General features: G+C 46.4%; 1 protein-coding gene and 1 long non-coding RNA gene across 5 annotated transcripts in view; one reads left to right on the top strand and one right to left on the bottom strand.

Annotated features, from left to right (window-relative positions):
* The window catches only part of Syn3 (synapsin III), a 448670-nt gene that overhangs the window by 165635 nt on the left and 260546 nt on the right, over nucleotides 1-22489 (bottom strand).
* LOC148004586 (uncharacterized) lies at nucleotides 1990-21725 on the top strand. The gene is made up of 2 exons (XR_015625175.1): nucleotides 1990-2185; nucleotides 19459-21725. It is a non-coding gene; the product is annotated as an uncharacterized LOC148004586 (long non-coding RNA).

The raw sequence follows: 22489 nt of genomic DNA, 5'->3' as shown, positions 1-22489 counted from the left end.
AACTAATCAATTACCCGTTGTTTCTTTTCTTTTTAGGACTCTCTCACGGAAGATGGTTCTATGCAAAAAGCTGTTTTATTCATTTTAATGAGCTGGGTTTTAAATGCCTTAATAATAACCAGTATCCAATTGGTTCATGCTAGTTTATTTTACTAATTCTCTATTGATGATTACTCAAGTTTCTTCTACAATTTTACTTTGATAAATGATTCCTCTGTGAATATTTCAATTTGAATGTTTGCACTTTATTCAGACTTACAGTTTTTCTGAAACAATGAGGGTATTTCTATATCCCCTGCTCCATGGAAACATCATAATCATTTTAATTCTTGTCCCTGGTGAGGAAAATAGCAATTTCTCCATACCCTGATGTGCTAAGGTATGGAGAAATTACTGTAGAAAAAATTTCGTGATATAGGCTATAGAAAACGAGGGTTATTCAGTTCAGTTTTCAAGGGTCTGGGCATAGTGGTGACACAAGGACTGAGTTCTGGTGAGGGCCTTGTGACAAACGGTGAATAGGGATGGAGAGAGTAAGAGTTGGTGCAGGTGGCCATGAGTGGAGGCTGGAAGAAGTGAGGAAGGCAGGGGTACACTTGCCCCCTTCATAGTAACTCTGCCACAAAACTACCAAGAGGTCTCTTGAGAACCACCTACTATGCCAGGAGCACAATGCTAATGACTGCAAGCCTCCCACTAGGCTGTACCTCAAAGAGGTTTCCCCACCTGCCTTCTTCTACCCTGGAGACTAACAAACCACAGTACCTGACTAACAGTAACCGGTTAGAGCCTGTCATTCTAGTGGTCTTCCCATATCTCCAAAGAGAAAGGCCCCACCTTACATGGGGCAACCAACTGCCCTACTTTGCTTAGTATGAAGCAGGGTCCTCAGACATGACTGTTTTAGCTTAAAATTAATCTAATTCCTGAGCAGGCTTGGACAAGTTGGACACCGCACAGTCTTTGACTGCTGTGTTCCCAGGATCTCTCTGAGAGCTGCACAGGCTCCAGGCTGTGTTTTGCCTGATACCTGGTCTGAAGGTGGCTTAGTGACATGACGCACAGAGATGATTAGAGCCCATCGGATGATTCCTTCTCTTGCGAATTTGCTTTGCTAACAGAGAAGAAATTGTGTCTCAGCAGCAGAAATTAGATTTCAAGTCTGCGTAACTATAGTGTGGTCGAGAAGCCTTAGTCTGCCAAACGCAAGCAAAAGAGATGGGGGAGAAAAAGGGAAGAAAAAGCCAAGGTTTAGAGTCAGAGAGGGGATCAGGCACTTGGGACAACTGTCATTCTGCATGCAGAAGCAAGCCTTTTCAACATTCTCGTTCATCCTCCTCGTGGCTTCTCTTTCGTTCTGCCCTCTCCTCGTCTCCTTGTCCGTGTGGGCAACAGGTGCAGGGAGGCCTAAGGTGGACATCAGAGGTTTAGAGCCCAGAACCTCAGTGGCCGCCCAAGACCTTGTTCATTGAGGTGGAGTCTCTAAGTTGAACCCAGAACCCTCTGATTCTTAATCCAGCTAGCCAGTCAGCTCTTGGGATCCTACATCACTCCTCTGAGTGTTGGATGTACAGGTGAGCTGCCACACCCACCACGCAAGATTTGCGTGGGTTCTGGGAAATTCAGCCTCTGGCCTTATTCTTGCTATTTGCACGGCGAGCTCTTTAACCATTACGTTATCTCCTCATCCCTCTTGGGTTTTGTTTGTTTTGTTTTGAGACATGTAGCCCAGGCTCGCCTCAGATTCTCCTGCTTCTGGCCTTTGTCATGCTGGGATTACAGGTGTGAGGAACCACACAGAGACCTGAGGGCTTTCTTGTTCTCTTTTTTTTCAGGTTTTTAATAACTATTTAATAGTCCTTAATAACTATTTGTGCTTCTCCTCTCTTTCTTACTTGCTGCCATTTGGAAGAATCTTAGTTCTTAGACATCCCATTCCCCCCACCCAGGTACCGTGCCAGGCACTGTCTACTTGCCAGTCTGCAGATCAGAGCTCTCAGGATCCAGCCAGACTGAACAGCACAAATGAGCATCGTGTTTCCTTTTGCTGGTGCTTGTGTCTACTGACCGCGGCCAAGTTTGAACACTGTCTTGGGGGTTTCTGGCTTTCAGGAGTACCTCCTGGGCCAGGAGCAGGTGAAGAAAGGATTCTCTCATGCAGTGTCTGCTGCACCCTCCTCAGAAGGTGAGCTTGGAAACACGCCTCTCCTTGACAGCACTTGCTCTTTCCTCTCGACCTGGTTGTTGTCACCTCGGTCCCTCCTCTTCTTCCGGGCCCTATTGACTTTTTAACACTTCTGGCAACCTCACTGAGATGTCCATCTTCGCAGCTGAGTGGGTAGGATGTCACCCTCATGCCTCAGTAAAGGCCTTGGGCCAGGGTTTTTCCTCTGTCAGGAACTTTACTCTCATTTCCCCATGCAGGTGGCTTTTGTTCATTTACGTTTGAGCAGCAGCATAGAGAAGTCTACCTTGATTTTCTTTGCTAACTCGGCTTCTACCTCTGCTTGCCTCTTGTTCGCCTTTATCTCTAGCCTTATGCTGATTTATTTTCACTGCGGATGTACCGTTATTTAAATGTGAAATGCTACCACACCTCACGCCTTTGAGCTCTTGGTTTGCTGATGATGTTACTGGCTTTGGAGGTTGTAGAACCTTTTGTACATGGGTTCTACATGGCTTTTGAGGTAGGGCAGTAAAGTTTAAAATAGAGGGTTATACCTAGCCCCTCCAACCCTAGGTCCCTGCTTCTTGATCCACTAGAAGGTTATATAGTAAGCTCCTGCCACAATGGCTGGTGCCCTCACTGCCACCATGCCTTCCTCACTGTGCCAAGAGCCAAGAAACCATTCTTCCTCTGTCTCTTGTCAGGTGTTTAGTCACTACGACAAGAAAGTTAGGGAATGCCTGCCCTTACCAGTTTCACATCATGTAACAGATTTTGAGTGGTAGTCTCTCCTGCTAGACTTTGGTGTGCCCTGCTTACTGTGTTTCCGGTGTCAAGGACAGTGTCTCATGGGTGTTTTACTCTTGGAGGCTTGGCTGCCAGCTGATAGGCTCATTAGCAAATGATGCTTGGGGCTTATTTGAATCAACCCAATGATGGAGTCATCCTCAGTGGATTAATCCTCTCTGTTGGGTTAATAATCCAAGGCAGTTTGTGATATGGTCAAGATAAGGTGGTGGGGCTTAACTGGAGGGGTGTAGTTTGGGAGACTATATCTTGTCATTGATTCCTGCCCCCACTTGTCTCTCTACTTCGTGACTGCCTAGCACCTTTGCTCTGTTCTATATTTCCTTCTGTGACTTTGCCTACACCTTTGACCCAAAGCAATGGAGTCAGGTAATGCTGGACTTGAAGCCTTTGAAATTGTGAACCAAACCCAACCGTTTGTTCCCTAAGGCATTTGCCACAGCAGTAGAAGACTAATATGCCAACTGAATCAGTGAACTAACAACAGAGTAGGGTTACTGCAGAGTTGCTGCAGTGTAGGGGGCTTGGAGCCTTTCTCTGGTTTGCCTGTGCTCACTTGTGAGCTCCTTCGCTTGCAAGATCACAGGTTGATTTGTGTTACAGTTGAGCCAGGAAAACTGATTTCCTGGGGGTGCTTGGCCTCTGTGGATATCTCCAAAGTCATCCCTTTTGTTCCTCTCTAACTCAGCTTCAGGGCTCCCTCAGCATTCTTGAGTTAAGCCATCTCTGGGCCTTCATTCACATTGGCTGCTGTACTCCTAATGTGTGATCTTTTGTTTTGTCTGCAGCCAAGGGAAATCTGTGATATGATTTCAAAATATTTCCCAGGCTAGACTTCTATCATTCTCACCTGCTCATCTTTCAACACACGTTTCCTCAGTGGCTCCTTACTCCTTTGCTTGTTTGCTCTTATGTAATGACTTTCCCACACTCCTGAAATCATTTTAATTTTCACTATCTTTAGAGACCCCATCTTTTTCTAAAATTGGATATTTTTTAATTTACATTTCAAATGTTATCCCCTTTCCCATTTTCCTGTCCATAAACCCTCATCCCATCCCTCCTCCCCTTTCTTCTATGAGGGTGTTCTCCCACCCAACTACCTACCCTTTCCCACCTCCCCACCCTACACTGGGGGGAGTCCATCTTTGGCAGGACCAAGGGTTTCTCCTCCCATTGGTGCTCAACAAGGCCATCCTCTGCTACATATGCAGCTGGAACCATGGATCTGTCCATGCGTAGTCTTTGGGTAGTGGTTTAGTCCCTGGGAGCTCTGGTTGGTCGGTATTGTACTTATGGGTTGCAAGCCCTTTCAGTTCCTTCTATCCTTTCTCTAACTCCTCCAATGGGGACCCCATTCTCAGTTCAATGGTTTGCTGCTAGCATTTGCCTCTGTATTTGCCATGCTCTGGCTGAGCCTCTCAGGAGACAGCTATATCAGTCTCCTGCCATCAAGCACTTCTTGGCATCAGCAATATTGTATGGGTTTGGTGGCTGTATATGGGCTGGGTCTCCAGGTGGGGCAGGCTCAGAATAGCCATTTGTTCAATCTCTGTTCCAAACTTTGTCTCCATATCTCCTCCTATGAATATTTTTGTTCTCCCTTTTTAAGAAGGACTGAAGCATCCGCACTTTGGTCGTCCTCCTTCTTGGGCTTCGTGTGGTCTGTGAATTGTATCTTGGGTAATCTGGGCTTCTTGATCTGTTTCTATATCCACAAAATCCAGAATACTCAAGATTACTTATTGAATGAATGGGGGAAGAACAAGTGAATGAGGTATTTTAAATATTAAAATCAGCTGCTCCAACAGACCACCTTTAATTTACAGACAGTCCCTAACGCATACATCAAATTAACTCAGCCATTTACTCACTAGAGAATTCCATTGCCAAATCATCAAGGGTAGGTCAAAAATTAGATGCTCAAGAATAAAAATTGAATATGTAAAAACATTTTACAGGCTTTAAAGTTGACCTAAATTAAATACTTTTCTGCTTAAAGTACAGTACAGCATCATTGTACTGCATCCCTGTGTTACTTGTCTTTTCCTCGTGTGTGTGTGTGTGTGTGTGTGTGTGTGTGTGTGTGTGTGTTTGCACATGCACACACAGCATGTGCACATGGAAACCAGAAGTCCATATTGGGTGGCTCCTTCAATTGCTCACCATCTTAATTTTTGAGAGAGGGTCTCTCATTGAGTCTGGAGTCCACCTATCTGGCTATATTGGCCGGCCAGTGAGAGACCATGGGATTTTCCTCCCTCTGCTAGCGCAGCTCTGGGATTACAGGTGCACGCTGTTGCAGCTCGCTTTGTTTTTTTTGTGAGTACTGAGTGCTGAACTTGGCTCTTCATGCTTAGGTAGTAAGAAGTTAACTACTGAGCCATTGTCTCCCACCCTCCAGTGCCAGGTTATACGTCACGTAAACCCTGTTACTAGGTTAGCTTGACCGTCATTGCCCAGGTGTCTGAGCAATCCAGAATTTCTGATATATCCCAGAAGTCATACTCCAGGGAGTACCAAAACCAGCATCAACACCAAATGAAACCACAGCAGAGGGTGAAGAGGCTGCTAGATCTTCTCTGCGGTGGTAACTTTCCCAGGCCCCAGTTGTTTGAAACTGGAGTAGGAGTGCATGTGGAACACACAACCATGCAGCCCGGTCCCACATGTGACTCAGGACAATGTCCTTGTGATATTGAACATCTTTTCTCAAAGGCCATGAGCTGATAAGCCTGGCCTCAGTGGAGAGCAACCAAGCCCTTGTTACCCAGAAACGGTTTGTCTTTCAGTTAAAATCACCTTCTTAAGGCCCCAAGGACGAATGACCCTTGTGTTAGTTGAAAGCAGTGTTGTACGGGAGCCAAAGCCCAGTCCTACAAGACTCCAAAGGGATCGTCTCCCTGTGTGGATCCCAGTCTCCCTGCTGGCAGAATGAACAATTGTTTGGCTGATTTCTTAGGGCTGCTGCATGTAAGTGTTAGTGGCTGGGGTCAGGATTGCCTTTCAGCAACGAAGCAGAGGGTGTCGAAGACTGGCATTTTTAAACGTGTTCAAGAGATTAAAAAATACAGTTTATGCATGACTCTCAGTATATGGAACCACATATATACACAGAGAGGGAAGTCAGGGCTGTGGACCAGCTAGAATGTTCAGCCCCAGTCCTTCTGCTGTCTAGAAGTAACTTTGACAACTTTAGATGACTGGATTATAAGAACAGCTCATGGCCTCTTCTGTTAATTTGTTTGACAAACCCTTCTGAAAGTAACACTTAAATCTTGATGCCCAAACCGCCCACCAGACATTTTAATCTGTGAGGGGAATAGGCTTTGGGCTGGCTGTTGTGGGGAAATTTCTTCCTTCATTTCTTTCCCCCTCACTTGTAAAATGTGGTCATTCATACCTGTGCCTCTTCTGTGCTGGGAGAACTGCACCCAGCAGTAAACATACGGCACCCGTCATAATTCACGGGGCATGGTGCATGCTCAGTTACTATTCATGCCTCTCACTCCTCCATGGTGTTCATTAAAGTATCATTGCAGAGAACGTTCCCCGAAGTACTTTCCACAGGACATGACTTCCTTGCCCAGGATGGTTCCCGCAAGATGAAATTTAAAGGGATTTTATGGTTGAATACATTAGGAAAATCTTGGGGTCATCCTCTCTTCTTGAGTTGGCGTTCAATGACAAGTGAGTTAACTGGCTCTCTGAAAACACAAAAAATGAAGCCCCAGTCCTCTAGCATGTGCTGCTTTCCCTGATATAAATATTCCTACCACAGTTGAGTTCAAGTTACCAAAGTTACATCACCGAGCTGTCCTAGCCTTCTTTTTCTGGTAAAGTACTGTTGTGTGTCATAGTCTCCACGTGCCCTGTAATGACCTCCTTAGCTTTACTTAGCTCAGTTCCTCTCAAGGGTCTTAGACCACAGGACCTCCTCGCCTCTTAATCATCTTCTCTCATCCTGTGGGACGAGATGTCTCATCATGGGAAATCTCTTTAGGAAGATTTGCGCTTTTTTTTCTTCTAAAAACATCGGTGTTCATTAAAGCAGTGAAAACGTGGTTTGCATAATTAGGGCCAGGGAGCAAGGAAAGCAAATGCAGAGAAGAAATGACACAGCTCCTACCTCCAAAGGACAAGGTGACTGACACGTGACATGAATATAGAATACAGACTAGAACTAGAGGAGGAGAGACTTTGATTCTCATGCAGGGACTAGGCCTCAGAAGAGCTGTAGCTGTAGGGCAAGCCATTCTCAGGAGATGGCTGTTGGCCGAACCTTGGAACAGGGGAGAGCATCTGAGCTTTTGGAGGGAATCAGAAGGCAGAAAGAGCTACTGTTCATGGTTAGATCCTGAGCATAGACCTGGACTTTGCATGAGCATCTTCGTTTCCTTCAGGACTTTCCTGGGAGCAGCTGGAGTGTCCTCTCCACAGAGGAAAGCTCCTTGCTCAGTTGCCTCACCTCCTCATGCCTGCCCCTTCAGGACCATGTCCCCGAGATCAGGACTCTGAAATTGGGCACATACCCATTTGCTCACCTGTATGACATTCCAACCACACAACCATATTCATGGGTGGTACCTGTTGAGGACTTGAGAGTTTAATTCTTTTGGGTAAGAGAAGTTGTTAGAATCTGACATTGTGTAAGAGCTGTACTCTTCCTACCTAGCAACCTTTAACGTTTTCCCTTCAACTGAATCCTGTGAACTGTTGAGGTACCTCACCAAAAAGCAATAAAAGACGCTTCTTTCTGTGGTAGTAATGCCTATGTGACCTATTTTATTGACTGTTTTAGATGAACAGTTATGCCACACTGTTACACACCCATCATCACCATGTGGGATGAAGTTTCTTATCTTTCCATAATTAAAACTCTACCTCTATCAAATACCAACTCCCATCCACTTATTTTTTTTTTGCTATTATTTACCGATCACTGTTTACATCTCGTCACTTTAGCAAAATACCTGGCAGCGATCCATGAAAGAAGGAGGGGTTTGTTTTGACTCACAGTTCAAAGGGATACAGTCCATCATATCAAGGAAGACATGGTGTCAGGGACAAGAGGCAGTTGATAACATTGAATCTAAAGTCAGGGATCAGAGAAAGATGAAGGTTGATACTTAATTGGCTTTCTCTTTTTTCTCTTTCCATTGAAACTGGGATCCCAACTCCTGGGATGGTGCTCCTTATATTCAGGGTAATTCCCTTCTCAGTTAGATCTCTCTAGAGAAGCTTTCACAGACACCATCAAAAGTGTTTCTCATTAGTGCTCTTAGTTTTCCTCCACCCAATCAAGTTGACAGTTGATATTAACCATCACAAGTTCTCCCTTCTCCATTTGACATCAAAACACATTGCTTCCACGGGTGTCCAATTTTTTTTTGTTACCCTTATAGATACACTGTCATCTACAAACTTCATGCTTGAGAATGGCACAGCCAAGGTACAAAAAATTAGCCAAACAGTTCTTCTAATGTTTTAAGCTTTCAGTTAATGTGTTGGCCCTCATCATAGCTATCTTGGGGTGTGCTTGTGGCCTGAAGACTGTAGGTTGCATGGTCCTACAAGTTTCAGCCGTACAGTCATGAGCAGGGTCCCAAGAAACTGACGTGTATCAGCCTGTCTGCTCCTGGTAAAGCTTATGTGCTGAAAATACTGAAGTTAAGATGCCTAAAACTACAGAGCCAGCAGGCAGCAGCTCCCTCCAGCACTCTAGACTACAATGTTCTACACCTGTCTACTTTGGGGCCAAGACAAGTCTCAACAAGAGAGAACCCTTAAAAATCCTTTGATTTCTTGGTAGATAAAGGGTGGAAACCCTTTGGGTCCAGAGCCTAACATTACCCACCTTTCCCATTATGGTTCGAATATGAAATGTCTCCCTTAGGCTCGTGTATCTGAATACTTGGTACCACAGGATGGTGCTGTTTTGGGAGGTTGTCAGTCCTTTAGGAGGTGAAGGTTGGCCCCACATCACTGCTGTCTGCCTTCCCCCAGCTCTTAGTTTTCTAGTCCTGTGAAAGGAGAGGAGCCTGACTGAGTCGTACCCCCACCACCATAAACTCCACCTTGCTTTCTCTGCCACTATGAAGTGTACCCTTTGAAGGCTACAAACCGATAAGAAATTCTTTCTCCCTTAAATTGCTTCCATTGGGTGTTTTATCACAACAATGAGAACATTGAGAACTCCTCCAGCAGAATGCTTAGGATTGTCAGACCCTGTGTAATGAGGCCCGTGGCAAGGCCTATGCAAGTGCTGGGGATGGGGGAAGGGCTTCACTCTCTGCCTTGTTAGCTGGATGTACCCAGAAAGGGTGGGGCCAGATCTGGCAGTCATAGCCTCTGAAGTGGTGCTCTATCTCGGAGGTAGTAGAGAGGCACTAAGGGTGATGTCAGACTTGAACCAGCTGAAGTCTGGGACACAGGATGTAGCTGGCAAGACAAAGTCTTGGCCAAGAGAGCTCATTCTACTTGAGAACATCTACCTTGGAACCATCTGAACCTCACAAGTGTAGTCAAGCCGGAGAGTGGGGACAGAGGTGAAGGATTCTTGGCAATTAGGACAGACGGTTGGAATCTGACTGACCGGGCCTGTTGAACACTCTCCACTGGAGAACGGAGTTGAAATCAAAGCTTTTGTGAACCTCCTTTCTGTGTGGAGCCCTCCAGTGGTTTTATCGTGGCCTTTCCTGTTTTTGCATGAGGGCATGTGTGGATCTGTGAGCACTCTCAGTGTTTACTAAGGTGGCTCGATGTAGCTGTTCCAGATCCCCTCACATCAAGCTCAGACAGAGATCTGAGGCAACTCGTTCCTGTTGTTTCCTCAGCCGTCTTGGCGTGAGACTCACAGTGTTCAATTTTTGTAGCCTGAATGTCTTTTCCAGCTGCAGTGGGGCAGAATGGAAGGCATTGGGCTGCCAGATGTCCTGTCTGGCCGTAGGCAATCAATACACATCCTTGTTTCTACCCAGTTTGCTTTTTGTTGCCCTCCCCTCACTTTCAAAATCGCCCCAGATTCTTCCCTGCCAAATAAGACCACTAGTCTCTTGTATCCACCCATTTTCTTAAAAGGATCAATATTCTGCCCTCCATGTTCTGCCAAGGGAAAGATTCTTTCTTTGTACTGAGAATAGCTACTGATGGGATCTGAGGCAGGCACCTGGCCTAAAATAACCAAACACACCACACCATGAGATAAAACCAAAATGGCTGAATCAGAACAGGAAAAGTGTACAATGGAAAAATACTAACAGGTGATCTACATATCGATGTCATCAGTCACAGGCTGTAAGATAATCAATGAGTATGGTCAAAGAAAGAAAAGGTAGAAATTTTCACCGATTAAAAGTAAAAGCCAGCTGGAAATTTTAAAACTGAAAGGTACACTAATGCATTTTAAGCATCCCCTCAAGTTGGTGTAATGTTAATTTAGACACAGCCGAAGAAAGGACCAATGAACAGGAAATTACTTGAATAAAATATACACATGATTAGTTGCATGCTAGTCCCCGTTCATTACTTCCTGAGGGCACCCAGATAACATACATACATATATGTGTTATCATATATTCTGTGATCTCAGATGGGTTTTCCATAATCCTCATCTGCTTGCCCTTTTTCTGAATACATCACAGAGCCAACACTGCAGACTAGATCCAAGGACCCCAATCTGTGCTATTTTCACTGTGTAAGGTACAACAGAGTTGGGCTTTCCCCAGCTCCTGATCTGGACAACAGAGAACACCGAGGGCCAGAGTCCACAAACCAGAGCCAGCAGTCTTCCTGCTATGTTGCCACAGCTGGTATCCCAACAGTCCAGTGTTAGGGAGCTGCTGTCATTATTGGTGTCTGACTTGGATTCCAAGCCAAAGATCCAGCATATGAGAAAGAAACCAGTCCAGAAGTCCCACCCCATCAATGGCTCTGCTGTGGCTCCAAGTCTACCTCTCAGCAGCCTGTCCCCACCCCTGCCCTTAGTTGCACTGGTCCCAGAGCAAGGGAGGAAATGACCCCTCTTTGCGGATGCCCACAGTCAGGTTCTAGGAGGCATTCCTCTGTCTCCTGGGCTTCCCTAGCTGGCTGGAGTCAGAGAGCCTGTTTCTCATTAGCTGTACTTTTCCTGTACAATGAAGTGCTCTTTGAACCTGTAGGAGCAAGAAAGTCATTGACACTCAGAGAAGACAGGGATGCTGGCCTTGCCAACACACTCCTCTCTGGCTCCTTTTACGTCCTCTATAGAGCTCTTGACCAGTGAATGGCTACTTCTGTTGGCAACGATGTATAGGCACAGCCATAGGCAATGATGGTCCCCTGGGCTGGGAAGATGGTAGCTCTCTTTCAGTTGGAGAGTTTGAATAGGAAAACTACATTCTGACTGCTGCTATCTGCTCTCTTTCTCTGCCCCTATCTTCCTGCTAACTTTTCCCATCTTGGGTTTCTTCAGTAAAATCCACAAATACCATTTCCCCATCCATTCCTCCATGCGTTTCCCCATTCACCCTTCTCTCCATCAGTTCCACCTTCTTCTCTCCTTTCCTTCCTTATCCCACAATTCATCTCTTTCTCAGTGATGCACTCAGCTTCCTTTCTTTCTATCATCCCCCTTTCCCTCATTCCACCATCCATGTATCCCTCCCTCCATTATCCCCCCTTCCTTCTTGTCGTCCATCTACCATCCACTCATCCGTCCTGATGCAATCTTATGAGTACTGCTTCAGAAAACGTCAGAACCAGGGACGTTCTTGAACACAGCCTTGAATGAGCCTGGCTCATTCTCTCCCACTGTGCTAATGAGAAAATGAAAGTCTGGAGGGTTACCTTGTTCCAGGTGATGTGTCAACCTCATGGCTTAGTGGAAGAAATATTTATTGGGCGTCTTATTTTTATGCGTGGGACCCTCCCATCTTCATCCTCCTGGGCGAGATACTATGAATAGAGCCATAAAACACGTCTCATGATTACTACCATTCTAGTAATTAAGCATGACAGTGTCAGGTGATGGCAAATTTATGGGGCAGTGGATGTGCTGAGTGATGGGTGAGCAGAGAATGAGTTGTGATGGGGAGGCTAAGAAGTGTCTCTGCGGAGGGAACTTCCAAGGGAGGCTGTTCCAGGTGGGGGTCAACTGGAACCAAGGTCTTGTGATGAGAAATAAGCTTGGCTTGAGAAAGAGAGGCCACGATGGTCAGCATAAGAAAGCACGAGGAAGAGTGGAAAAAAGATGAGCTCAGATGGCCCCATTCATCCTGAAACCATGTGAGGAGTTTATTCTAAGTACTGACCCACTCAGAAGTCATATAGATTTTAAGCTGGATGCTGACATTAAGTGTTTTCTATAAAGAACCCTGTGGGTATGTCAAGAGTACATCTAATGGAGTCAGGGGATGGTGCCCAGAGCAAGGCTGGCTAGAGACTCTTGAGATAAAGGAAGTGAAGATGCTGGTAGCCATCTCCATCTGTCTCTTGGCCATGATGGCGGTAGCATGGTAGACAAAGAGGGCAGGGTCAGGGATCGTTTGAAATACACGGATGGTTACCTATATTCTGTATAAGACCTAGATATGGGGGGCTGGAGAGATGGCTCAGCGGTTAAGAGCACCCGACTGCTCTTCCAGAGGTCATGAGTTCAATTCCCAGCAACCACATGGTGGCTCACAACCATCTGTAAAGAGATCTGATGCCCTCTTCTGGTACATCTGAAGACAGCTACAGTGTACTTATATATAATAAATAAATAAATCTTTAAAAAAAAAAAAGACCTAGATATGGGCGATGAAGAAGAAAGAGGGATGGAAGGTTTCAGCCCAAGAGGCCTGGGACTGTCCCCGGGCCACTGTGAAAGGAAGAAGTCCTGAGCCAGACTTGAGCAGCTGCTGCAGGGAAATCCAAAGACCTATCTGGAGCTCCACTAGAGAGGTCCACCTTACACTCAGGAAGCTGCAGGCAGAGGTCCAAGAAAGTGGCCAGGCCATGAATGCGAACCACAGGGCCTGAGTGTGCGTTATCTCTGTCAAGAGGCCGGGTTCTCTGGATAGCCTAACTCATGGCTGCTAGGAAGGGTCTTGTTCAACCTCCAACTCACTTCCAGGCTACAATTTTCATGATTCCAGCTAAGCCTGCTTTCTCTTAAACAGGCACAGCACTCACTCTGGAGTTATAGGGTGGTGGTAGGTGAGATGGGATGGTGAACACTGTTCTGCCTAAGGAATAGAAAGTCAGAGATCCCTACCCCAGAAGCAGGAACACAATTAGACCTCTCACTCAAATTCCAGAAGTGATGCTTTATGAGATTGTTACTCGGAAGGGATATGGATTCTGAATACCCATGTAGCTCTTGGAGTGTCATGCCTACAAGATGTGGCATGTTTTTGTCCCATTGCCATACTTGGGTAGTCATGGCGACAATGTGTATGACACAGGACCCGGGGGAAATGCAACTACCACCTGGCACTTTGGTTTGACACAGGCCATGGCTCCACCCTTCCCGATCAGGTGTGTCTGAATCAACCCTCACTTTTATATATGACGATTTAGGTTTTACAGGGGGATGCTCTATGGGAGTGCCTAATTTAAAAAAAAAAACAGAAAATAGTAGGGGACAGAATGGTATCTTTGAGTGACATCCTTGAAGGGCAGGAAGCATCAGGCTATTTTAGGATACCTAAGAGACCCTGGTCCCAGCTGAACCAGCCTTTACCAAGTCCCCACAGTTGCACAGCCATTCTTTGCAAAGTCCCCAGAGGACCTCTTAAAGAAAAGGCCCCCTGAAAGCTTTGTCTAAAATTAAAATGATGCTTAACTGCCATTCTCTCTGACTTCACTTCCCATCCCTCTCCTCTCCTTTCTGGACTCTAGGAAAGGAGTCACCAGCTCTGGCCTCTCTCCCTGGTCCCATTACACCCAGACTTCTGTTGCTTCACATACAGGCTGTAACCAGCATAGGGTGGACGCAAAGCCCTCTAGGCCTTCGCAGCCATGACTTCACGGTTTGGTTTTAGGCACAGCTAGGCTGAGCTGTATGTTTTCCCTTTGCCCGGACATCCACAAAGAGAACAAATATAGGTGGCTTAATTGCAAGATGCTCTCAGGAAACACAGCACCAGGATAGTGTGAAAGATAACAGAAGCAAGTGGGCTAACTGGAGCCTGAAGTTCGGTCCCATTAGGGGTCACTATGGTAGCTAGAACAGGTGTCAGAGTTGGCCCCCAATGGAGTTGACCAATCTTTATATTGCAAAACGTTCCCTGGGCACAGAGAAAAGTCTCAGAAGAAGGAGGTGGGGAGGGATGCAGAGCATGGTAGCCTGGGATCTGATGACAGGGGGCACCCACGAACCCCAAATAGGGTAAAGAGGTATGGGGTGGTGTTTTCCTATCCTCAGTGCTTTTCCACCCAGGCAATCATTATTGTTCCTTTAACATTGCTGTCTGCATCTGAAGTCTTCTTACTAATTCATTTGACAACCTCATTGTCAACTTCATGTTTCCACATCCCCAGCTAGAACATCAGCCACACAAGAGCAGGGATCACATACCCTTGCTGACTCTTCTCTCTCCAGGCTCTAGTACAGATTCGATCCTCAATAAATATTAGAATAAATGAATGAATGAGCCATGAATGAATGAAGTACCTGTGGCCTGGGGACAGAAGACAGTGCAATTAGGTAGGAAGCTGACCTCAGAGAGCTAAGTAGATGAGGGACATGAAGAAGTAGAAGGCAGTCTACGGGGAGGAAGGGGTGATTGGCTGCCAGGCATAATTACAACTGATGGTTTGCTGTCGTCATTTCATTTCTGTTGCCATGATAAAATACCTTGACAAAAAACAACTTAGGAAAGAAAGTGTTTATTTTAGCTCACAATGGCAGATGGTAGTGCACCATAGTGGGAAAGCAAAATGGCAGGATCTTAGAATAGCTAGTCATATCACATCCACAGTCAAGAGTACAGAAAAATTAACCATGCATGCTTCTGCTCAGCTCACCTTTTTCACTTTTGTGTAGCCTAGGACCCAAGCTTAGGGCATGGCACCACTCACAGTGGGCTTGTTCTTCCCATATCAATTAATATAATCAAGAGAGTAGCCACAAACACATTCAGGGGCCAACACAATCTAGAGAACTCCTCATTGAGACTCTCTTCTCAGATGACTCAAGAATGACAGTTAAAATTAACCATCACAACTTCTTTGTGGGGGCATCTTTGGAGGAACCTTTCAAAATAACTAAGGAAGATATGCAGAATGTGGAATGAGATCCTACTACCAAAATTTGGGGACTTTCAAGCCAATAGTCATTGCATTGTTAAGAATGCTAGCTGAACATGGTGGGCTCACACCTGAAGTTTCAGAATTTGGGTATTTAAGGGGGGTTGCCATTCAAGACCCTGGGTGACAGTGTGAGAACTTGACTCAAACAAAAGGAGTGAGAGAAAGAGAAGAGAAAGGCAGAGAGACAAAGACAGAGGGGGTGGGGGGAGGGAAGGAGGGAGAGAATACACTTATGGACTGACGCTTGTACAAACACTTCCTCTTTGAATGAACGAGAGTGGGTCCAAGGTCATCCTGATGACATCATTCGTGCAGACTAATAATCCAATCTATTTTCCTTAGTGGGAGTGACAAGACTAGATTTACAACCTGCATACATTCAGAGAGCGTGTGAGGCATAATCCATTTTAACAGTGCTGCAGTCGGGCAATGTGTTGAATGTCCCTGGGATCTCCATTCGCTCGAAGAGCAACCTTGGGAAACTACTACATTTGAAGTATTGGTTTTTTTCTTCTCCATCTACAGAATGTGGACTGTAAGACCACCCTGTAATATTACTGTGGACCTTAGTAAGAGTTTAAGAGTGCATCCTGCACGCAGGCAGAAGTCCATAGATAATGTCTACTTTTTATTATAATAGCATGAGCAATCATGGCATGAATGATAACTATAGAGGCTTGGACCATGCATGAAGGCAAGTCACTGGCTCCCTCTGGATAGGTAATAACCGTCTTTCTCATCATAGCACACTGGTATTAGGTCATCCTGTCTAGTATCCTTACAATGACATTGCCTCGGTGAGAATGTCCACAATGGCGGCTTCTATCACTGAGCGAGTACCTTGGATACATTTCCTCTTGTTGGCTCAGCTGAACCTACTGTGAGCTGACAGCATTATATGGTTCTAGTCTGGTCCCATCAGACACTGACCTTGACTTATTTCTATTACTTTCATACTTACTAAGTGGCCCGGGGTTCTCCAACTTCAACAGATTCTGTCTGTCTGTCTGTCTGTCTGTCTGTCTGTCTGTCTCTGTCTCTGTGTGTGTATATGTGTGTCGTGTGTACATATATACATGTATGTATTTGTGTAAATGCAGTTACATGTGTGGACGTGGGGTCACAAGCATGTGAGTGCATATGGAGACCAGAGGACAACTTTGGGTGTTCTTCCATAGGTGCCACCTACTTTGTTTTATTTGAGACAGGGTCTCTCTCTGACCTGAAACCCACCAAGTAGATGAGACTATCTAGCCAGTTAGCTCCAGGGCCACCTGTCCCCGCCTCCCCAGTGCTCCTCTTATAAACACACTACCTCTACACAGGGTGGTACCTGAGTACTACCTCCCTAGACTATGCCCCCCACCCCCAATCCTGACTGGAGATGAAGAACTAACAGTATTCTGCCCCAAGTGTTAACTGTCGATCCAATGTTAGCTTTAATCAATGGCAGGGATTTGTTGCAGACACATTTACCCTTAAATAATGGGTTTGCTAATTGATTCGGGTTAGGTGCCTGCAGACCCTCAGTGACTTGCCGTGACCTGTGGGCACTGTCATATGCAGCCCTACTCAGCTGTAAGCTGGAATAGTACACCAATGCAGACCCCAGTGTCCTTGTCATCTTCCCTCTACATGACCCCGCTAGCTATCCTGAATGGCACTCTCACCACTCTCCTTTGCTGTGTTTTGGCTTCTGGATGCTCCTGCTGAGTGCCCAGGCAGGGTGTCACAACTGTGACATTACTGTGAAAACACACTCCAGGGGACCAATAGGACGTAAGACTGATAATCTCTGCCCAAAACTTTCCCCGGTGACCTTGAAAGAGTCGTTTCCTGTTTCTGGCCATCCCCAGCCCCACGATCTATAGATCTTGGATGAGGCTGCCAGCCAGCTTTCTGGAGACATTGAGAGAGGACATGAGAGGTAATGCCATTTGAGATTCTCAGAAAGAGAGCTGCATTAAAGCCTCTCACTTGGCTTTCACATTCAAGACACAATCCAGGCTCTAGGCTTGGCCAACAGTGATGTAAAGCCTGGTGGTGAGGTAGCTTCCGAGGCAGGGGCTGGGGATGGGGAGGAAGAAGCTTGCCAGCTAACATCAGGGCACTCTGCTCCCTGGCGTGAAGCTGAGCCTCTGGCTTTACATCTAAGCTGTATATTCAAGACGAGGGATGAGGTTTCCTGAGCTCTGGAGCCAATGATAAAGCCTTTGACAAGGTTTCCAGATGCTTCCAAATAAATTTCTGAGGTACAAGGAACCAGAGACTGGTCATTGGGGGTGACATTTAGGACTAGAAGTCACAGCACCTAGTTTCCACTACTCCACTTGCTATTAAATAACAGCCTCCCTGGGGCTCAGCTTTCTCATCTGTAAAATGGGTCCACTTAAAACCTTCATGGAGAGAAACCTTTGTACATGCCAACTGTCGTTACTGTAATCATTACTGTGTTTCTTCGCTTGTATTAAGTTCCTGTGTATCTGCAAATCTTTCCACCGTCTTAACACAATGGCAAAGCTGTTTGGGATGAACTTCCAATGAGATCCCATTCTCCCCTCTCCCTCCAGACACTCACTGGGACCAGATCATAGTCTTACTCAAGGGTTCACCTGTACCAGTTAAAACAGTCCCCAGCTCACTGTAGCCTTTTGATGACACTTGCTAACTAGGTCCACCCAGCCCCTCTGGACCCGGGCATGTGTACATCATTAATGCCATTCTGCAAATGAGGAAACAAAATATTGCATTCATGGTCACCAACTCTGTGAAATCTGTCTGGTTCCAGTCCAGCCCGATCCCCCCACCTGCTTCCTGATGACTCCCCACTCAGATATGTTGGGTGAGATGGTGCAGGCAGAGGGTGAGAAGGGACCTCTAGATCCAGTTCAATTCTGAGTAGTCCCCAGCCCCATTTTCGGGTTCCGAGTCTGTGGCTGAGTCACCTGATTGCCCTGCATTTCCAAGTGTTTGTATGAAGTTGGGATCACAGTGGCCTGTCCTTCGGGGTTGATCTTGGAGGGAGGAGGCTACTTCACAGAGGTGAGACTATTCACTTGTGAGTGTAAGCTTCCCGAGGGTGAAGACCGCGTCCATCTATTTTACTTTGCCAACTTGCTTAGGCCATAGAAATGGAAGCCACACTTACCAGTCATCTGTTAAGGGACAGTCATGTAGTCCCTCTGCTCACCTGCTGCCCTCTCCCACACCCCTTCCCCCAGAGGACTCCTTCCATCCTTCTCTCCTTAGTCCTCTGTCCTACATGCATTTCACTGTCAGATCTTTTCTGTCCCTTTCATGACCCCCTCCGTATTTCTTGACCTCCCCCCATATATACAGACGTATATAATTTCAAATCTAGGGTCTGCACAAAAGAGAAAGTGTGGTGTCTGTCTCTCCAAGTCTGGCCTAATTAATTTAACATAATAATCTCCAGTTGCATCTATTTTCCTGCAAATGCCATGCTCTCATTCTTTATGGCTGCACAAAAATTCTGCTCTGTACGTTTACCACATTCTCTTTGTCCATTCGTCCTGGAGGACTTCTAGGTAGGTTCTATTTTCTGGCCGTTTTGAGTAGTTCCACCATAAACATGGAATAGCAAGTGCCTCTGCTGACACCACACTGTAAAGTCATTTCCTGAAGTCACCTACTGACTACAATCAAGACAAAAGCCAAAAAACCCTGAGGTTCAGAGAGGTTACACAAATTGCCCAGCTTTCGCTGCTCCTGACTGATTCAAACTCAGGATTTCCATTGCTCGACTCACTACTGTTTAACATCGGCTCTGGGTCTCAGTTGAATATGGAAGGCTGTCTTTCCCAGTTACCACGATGTCCCCTGGGATAATCTGCACCGAAACACATGGGGAATCGGTGGGTCCTTGAATATAGTGTCTGAAGGTCAAAGGATCATGACAGTGACCGATGACCTGATCAATGATGCTCCAGTTAGCTCCTTGGAAGTCACAATCAAAGACCAATGAAGGGAGCTGGATGAGCAGTGGAAGCAGCATCAATACGGCTTAATCTTGCCTGACCAGGATTTGTCAAGGGAGTGGGATAGGAAGAGAACAGCCATTTTACACAATTATGATGACGCACGGGCCTTTCTTGGGCCTAAAATGCTTCCCGAGTCCCGAGGGGAGTCGCATGAATACCTCATTGTGCCCACAGAGGAGGAAGTAACAAAGACTTCTTATCTTGCAGCTCGCCATGCCAGGACCAGAATTATCTTTGACATTCTGGGCTGCCGTGCATTCTCCTCTGGCGGGGTGGCTTCTGGTCGCTGCCTCTTGATAGCTACTGAATGTCCGACATGCTCCTCGGCTACAGCTAAACCTTCGCCATGTCTGTGGCTTTCTTCGGGCGATGGACAGCTGTACATCTCTGTGTCCCAGCACCTGGTGTAGGGTTTGATATGGAGCCTAAACTCACACAATGCTGAACCGAAGCCTGAAAGCTTGGCCAAGTATAGAAGGAATGGCCAAAGCCGTGGGATGCTGTTGGAGTCATCAGTGTGGTCAGACCCTACCGGTTCTGCCAGCGGGACGGATGATCAGTAGGATTTGGACACTGGGCTTAAAGGTGCTGGGTAGTGGACTTCCTGAGAACACCCTGGAAAAGGCGGAGACATTATCAGAACCCAGGACCCACTTCAGTCCAAGCCTGGGTGAGAGAACCAAGGACTGGTAATGAATCCAAAGGGCCAGAAGCCAGGGTTGCACTGAGCCAAATGCTAGAGAGATGTGATCTGAGTGAGAAAGGGTTCAGAAATAAATGGAGACTATAGGCCCATTGCTGCCATGACTGGTAGGTGTAGAGAGAGGCTGGGCCTGCTGCCTTGAACGGCCTGAGCTGGGTGAACAGATGCAGTGCTCTGTCTGATGTCTGCGTGACAGCGACTTGGAGGCATCTCTGCATGTGGGAGCAATTTGAAAATTCCTGAGCCCAGATTAAGCCAGCTAACAATATGCATGGATATGTATGTATGTGGATTTGTCTTCAGTAGGCTTCTCAGCCCTTTGGCCAGCAACCCCTTCTCATGTTATCTTAGCCACCTAGACTCATCTCTAGTGCAAGGGACAGGTAGCAAAGCAAGTTAGCAGATCCCTTGCCTTCTACACACACACACACACACACACACACACACACACACACACACACACACACACACACACACACACAGGTGGGGAAGAACTGTTGGCCCAACACCAGCCAGGCCTCTTTCCTTAAAATTTAGGACTGGTGGGAAGAAAAAGGAGTCAGACAGACAGATTGACAGGCATTCTGGCATCCTGAGCAGCTGGCCACGCAAAGATATCCATGCTTCTGGCTGCCTGGATCTGAAAAGCAGAGGAACCCTATCAGTAGGGAAATAGAAGCACAGAGCATATGCCAGAAAGGGAAGGAGATCAGTGATATGAAAGTGTGTCAGCAGTACTTCCTGGTTCCAGGCTATTCCTGGATTGACTGGTGCCCCGAAATCCCATGAGACCCTTCCCATATGTCTTGAGAGAAATCCTTATTTAAAGATGCTTCTACTGGTGTCTACCAGTTAGTTATTCAGAGTCCTGATACCCCTCCCTCTGCAACCTTTGCTTCCTCCCAATCTAGCACTGCTTCTAAAGGTAGACAGGATCTTCTCTCTCCATTCTCTTCTACCTGTGTGGTACCTATCTCTCTGAAAGGACTAGGAAAAGCTGACTTCCTTGGATCTGGGACTCCTGGTACGATTTATATTTCCTTGAGACAAAAGTAAGGGGAAGGCCACTCTAGCTGCTTCCACTGCTGCTATGGGGCCCTGAAGCTATTTCCAGGGGCATTTGCTATGTATGCTGGACATGCAAGGGTATGAGGCATGTGCTTTCTGTAGGTTCATGCCAGATGGACAGGGTTCAAATCTTAGCTCTGCCACTTCTAGTTAAGGGACTTTGAGCAAGTGTCTTAAGTTGGGCAGGGAGAGAGGTGTTTTATTCTCATCACACTAATTTACAGTAAAGGATCTGAGGACTGATGCATCACCGTCAGATGACAGCCCCACCACCTCCCACACTAACTCATGAATCATAGTCACCGGCCCCTCAAAGACAGAGGGGTCAACATCCCCTCCAGCTTAGGGTGTGGATGCCAACATTCGCATTCCTCTGTGGGGCTCCCACCTCACCTCTGGCATCTTGCACCCCTCCTGCTCATCAGTCCCTAGGTTTACTGACAAAACAGAGAGGTTAAGCGGGCTGTCTCAATGGCAGGAAACAGAGACCAGGATGTGCACAGCTGTAGCAGATGCCCAGCGGAAAGGGACCAGAGCAAAGGGCTCCAGAACAGGATGTGCTATTGATAGATAGGTCAGGGGCATCTCTGACCATTTTCCAGAATCGGAGTTACAATTTGCCTGCTCCAACATACTCATCTTCTTATGTTTGTTCTTGTTTCTCTTTGTTAATTAAATGTACTTTACCGATGTGTAAACTACATGACATAGAAGCATCGCTCTCGAGTGTGTATGTGAGTGCACACGTGTGGTCCATGTGTACCGAGGTCTATGCGAGCATTTGTACACGTGCAAGTGGGGGCCAGAGAACAGCTTCAGATGTCACTGCTCAGGAATGCTGCCCATTGTACTCTGAGACAGTCTCTCACTGGCTTACAGCTCACTGAGTAGATGAGGCTGGCTGGCCAGCAAGCCCCAGGAATCTGCTTGTCTCTCTCCCTTCAATTCTGGGATCACACGTGTGTGCCACCACACTGAGCTTTTTTTTTTTTTTTTTTTTTTTTTTTTTTTAATGACAGTTCTGGGGATGAAACCTATGCTTGCCAAGGCAAGCACTGTAGACTGAGGCCTCTTCCCAGCCCCCAGCATTGATTTTAGGTGCTTAGGCCCATGACTGTTGACAAGCAGGTGTACTCTTTGTCATTCCAGCCATCAACATGCAGAGTATTTCTGGCAACCACTCCATCCCCAATTCTCATATGTCCCACATAACTCCAGCCTCAGGAAATCACCAATCTGCTTTTGGTTACTCTTAATTATCTTTTCTAGATTTCATCTAAGTGGGATTATTTTCACATGGCATCTTTTGCACAAGGTAGAATTTTTAAGATTCATCTATGTTGCTGTTTGAGTCATTTTCCTCCTCCTCCTCCTCCTCCTCCTCCTCCTCCTCCTCCTCCTCCTCCCTTTCCTCCTCCACCACCACCACTATTACTACTAGTCCCCCTTCTTCCCTTCTCCACCTTC

This window comes from Rattus norvegicus, chromosome 7 (assembly GCF_021556685.1).
Source record: "Rattus norvegicus strain SHRSP/BbbUtx chromosome 7, alternate assembly SHRSP_T2T, whole genome shotgun sequence".
Taxonomy (NCBI): domain Eukaryota; kingdom Metazoa; phylum Chordata; class Mammalia; order Rodentia; family Muridae; genus Rattus; species Rattus norvegicus.
The sequence above is the reverse complement of the archived record's forward strand: the minus strand, read 5'-3'. Positions and strand labels throughout refer to the sequence as shown.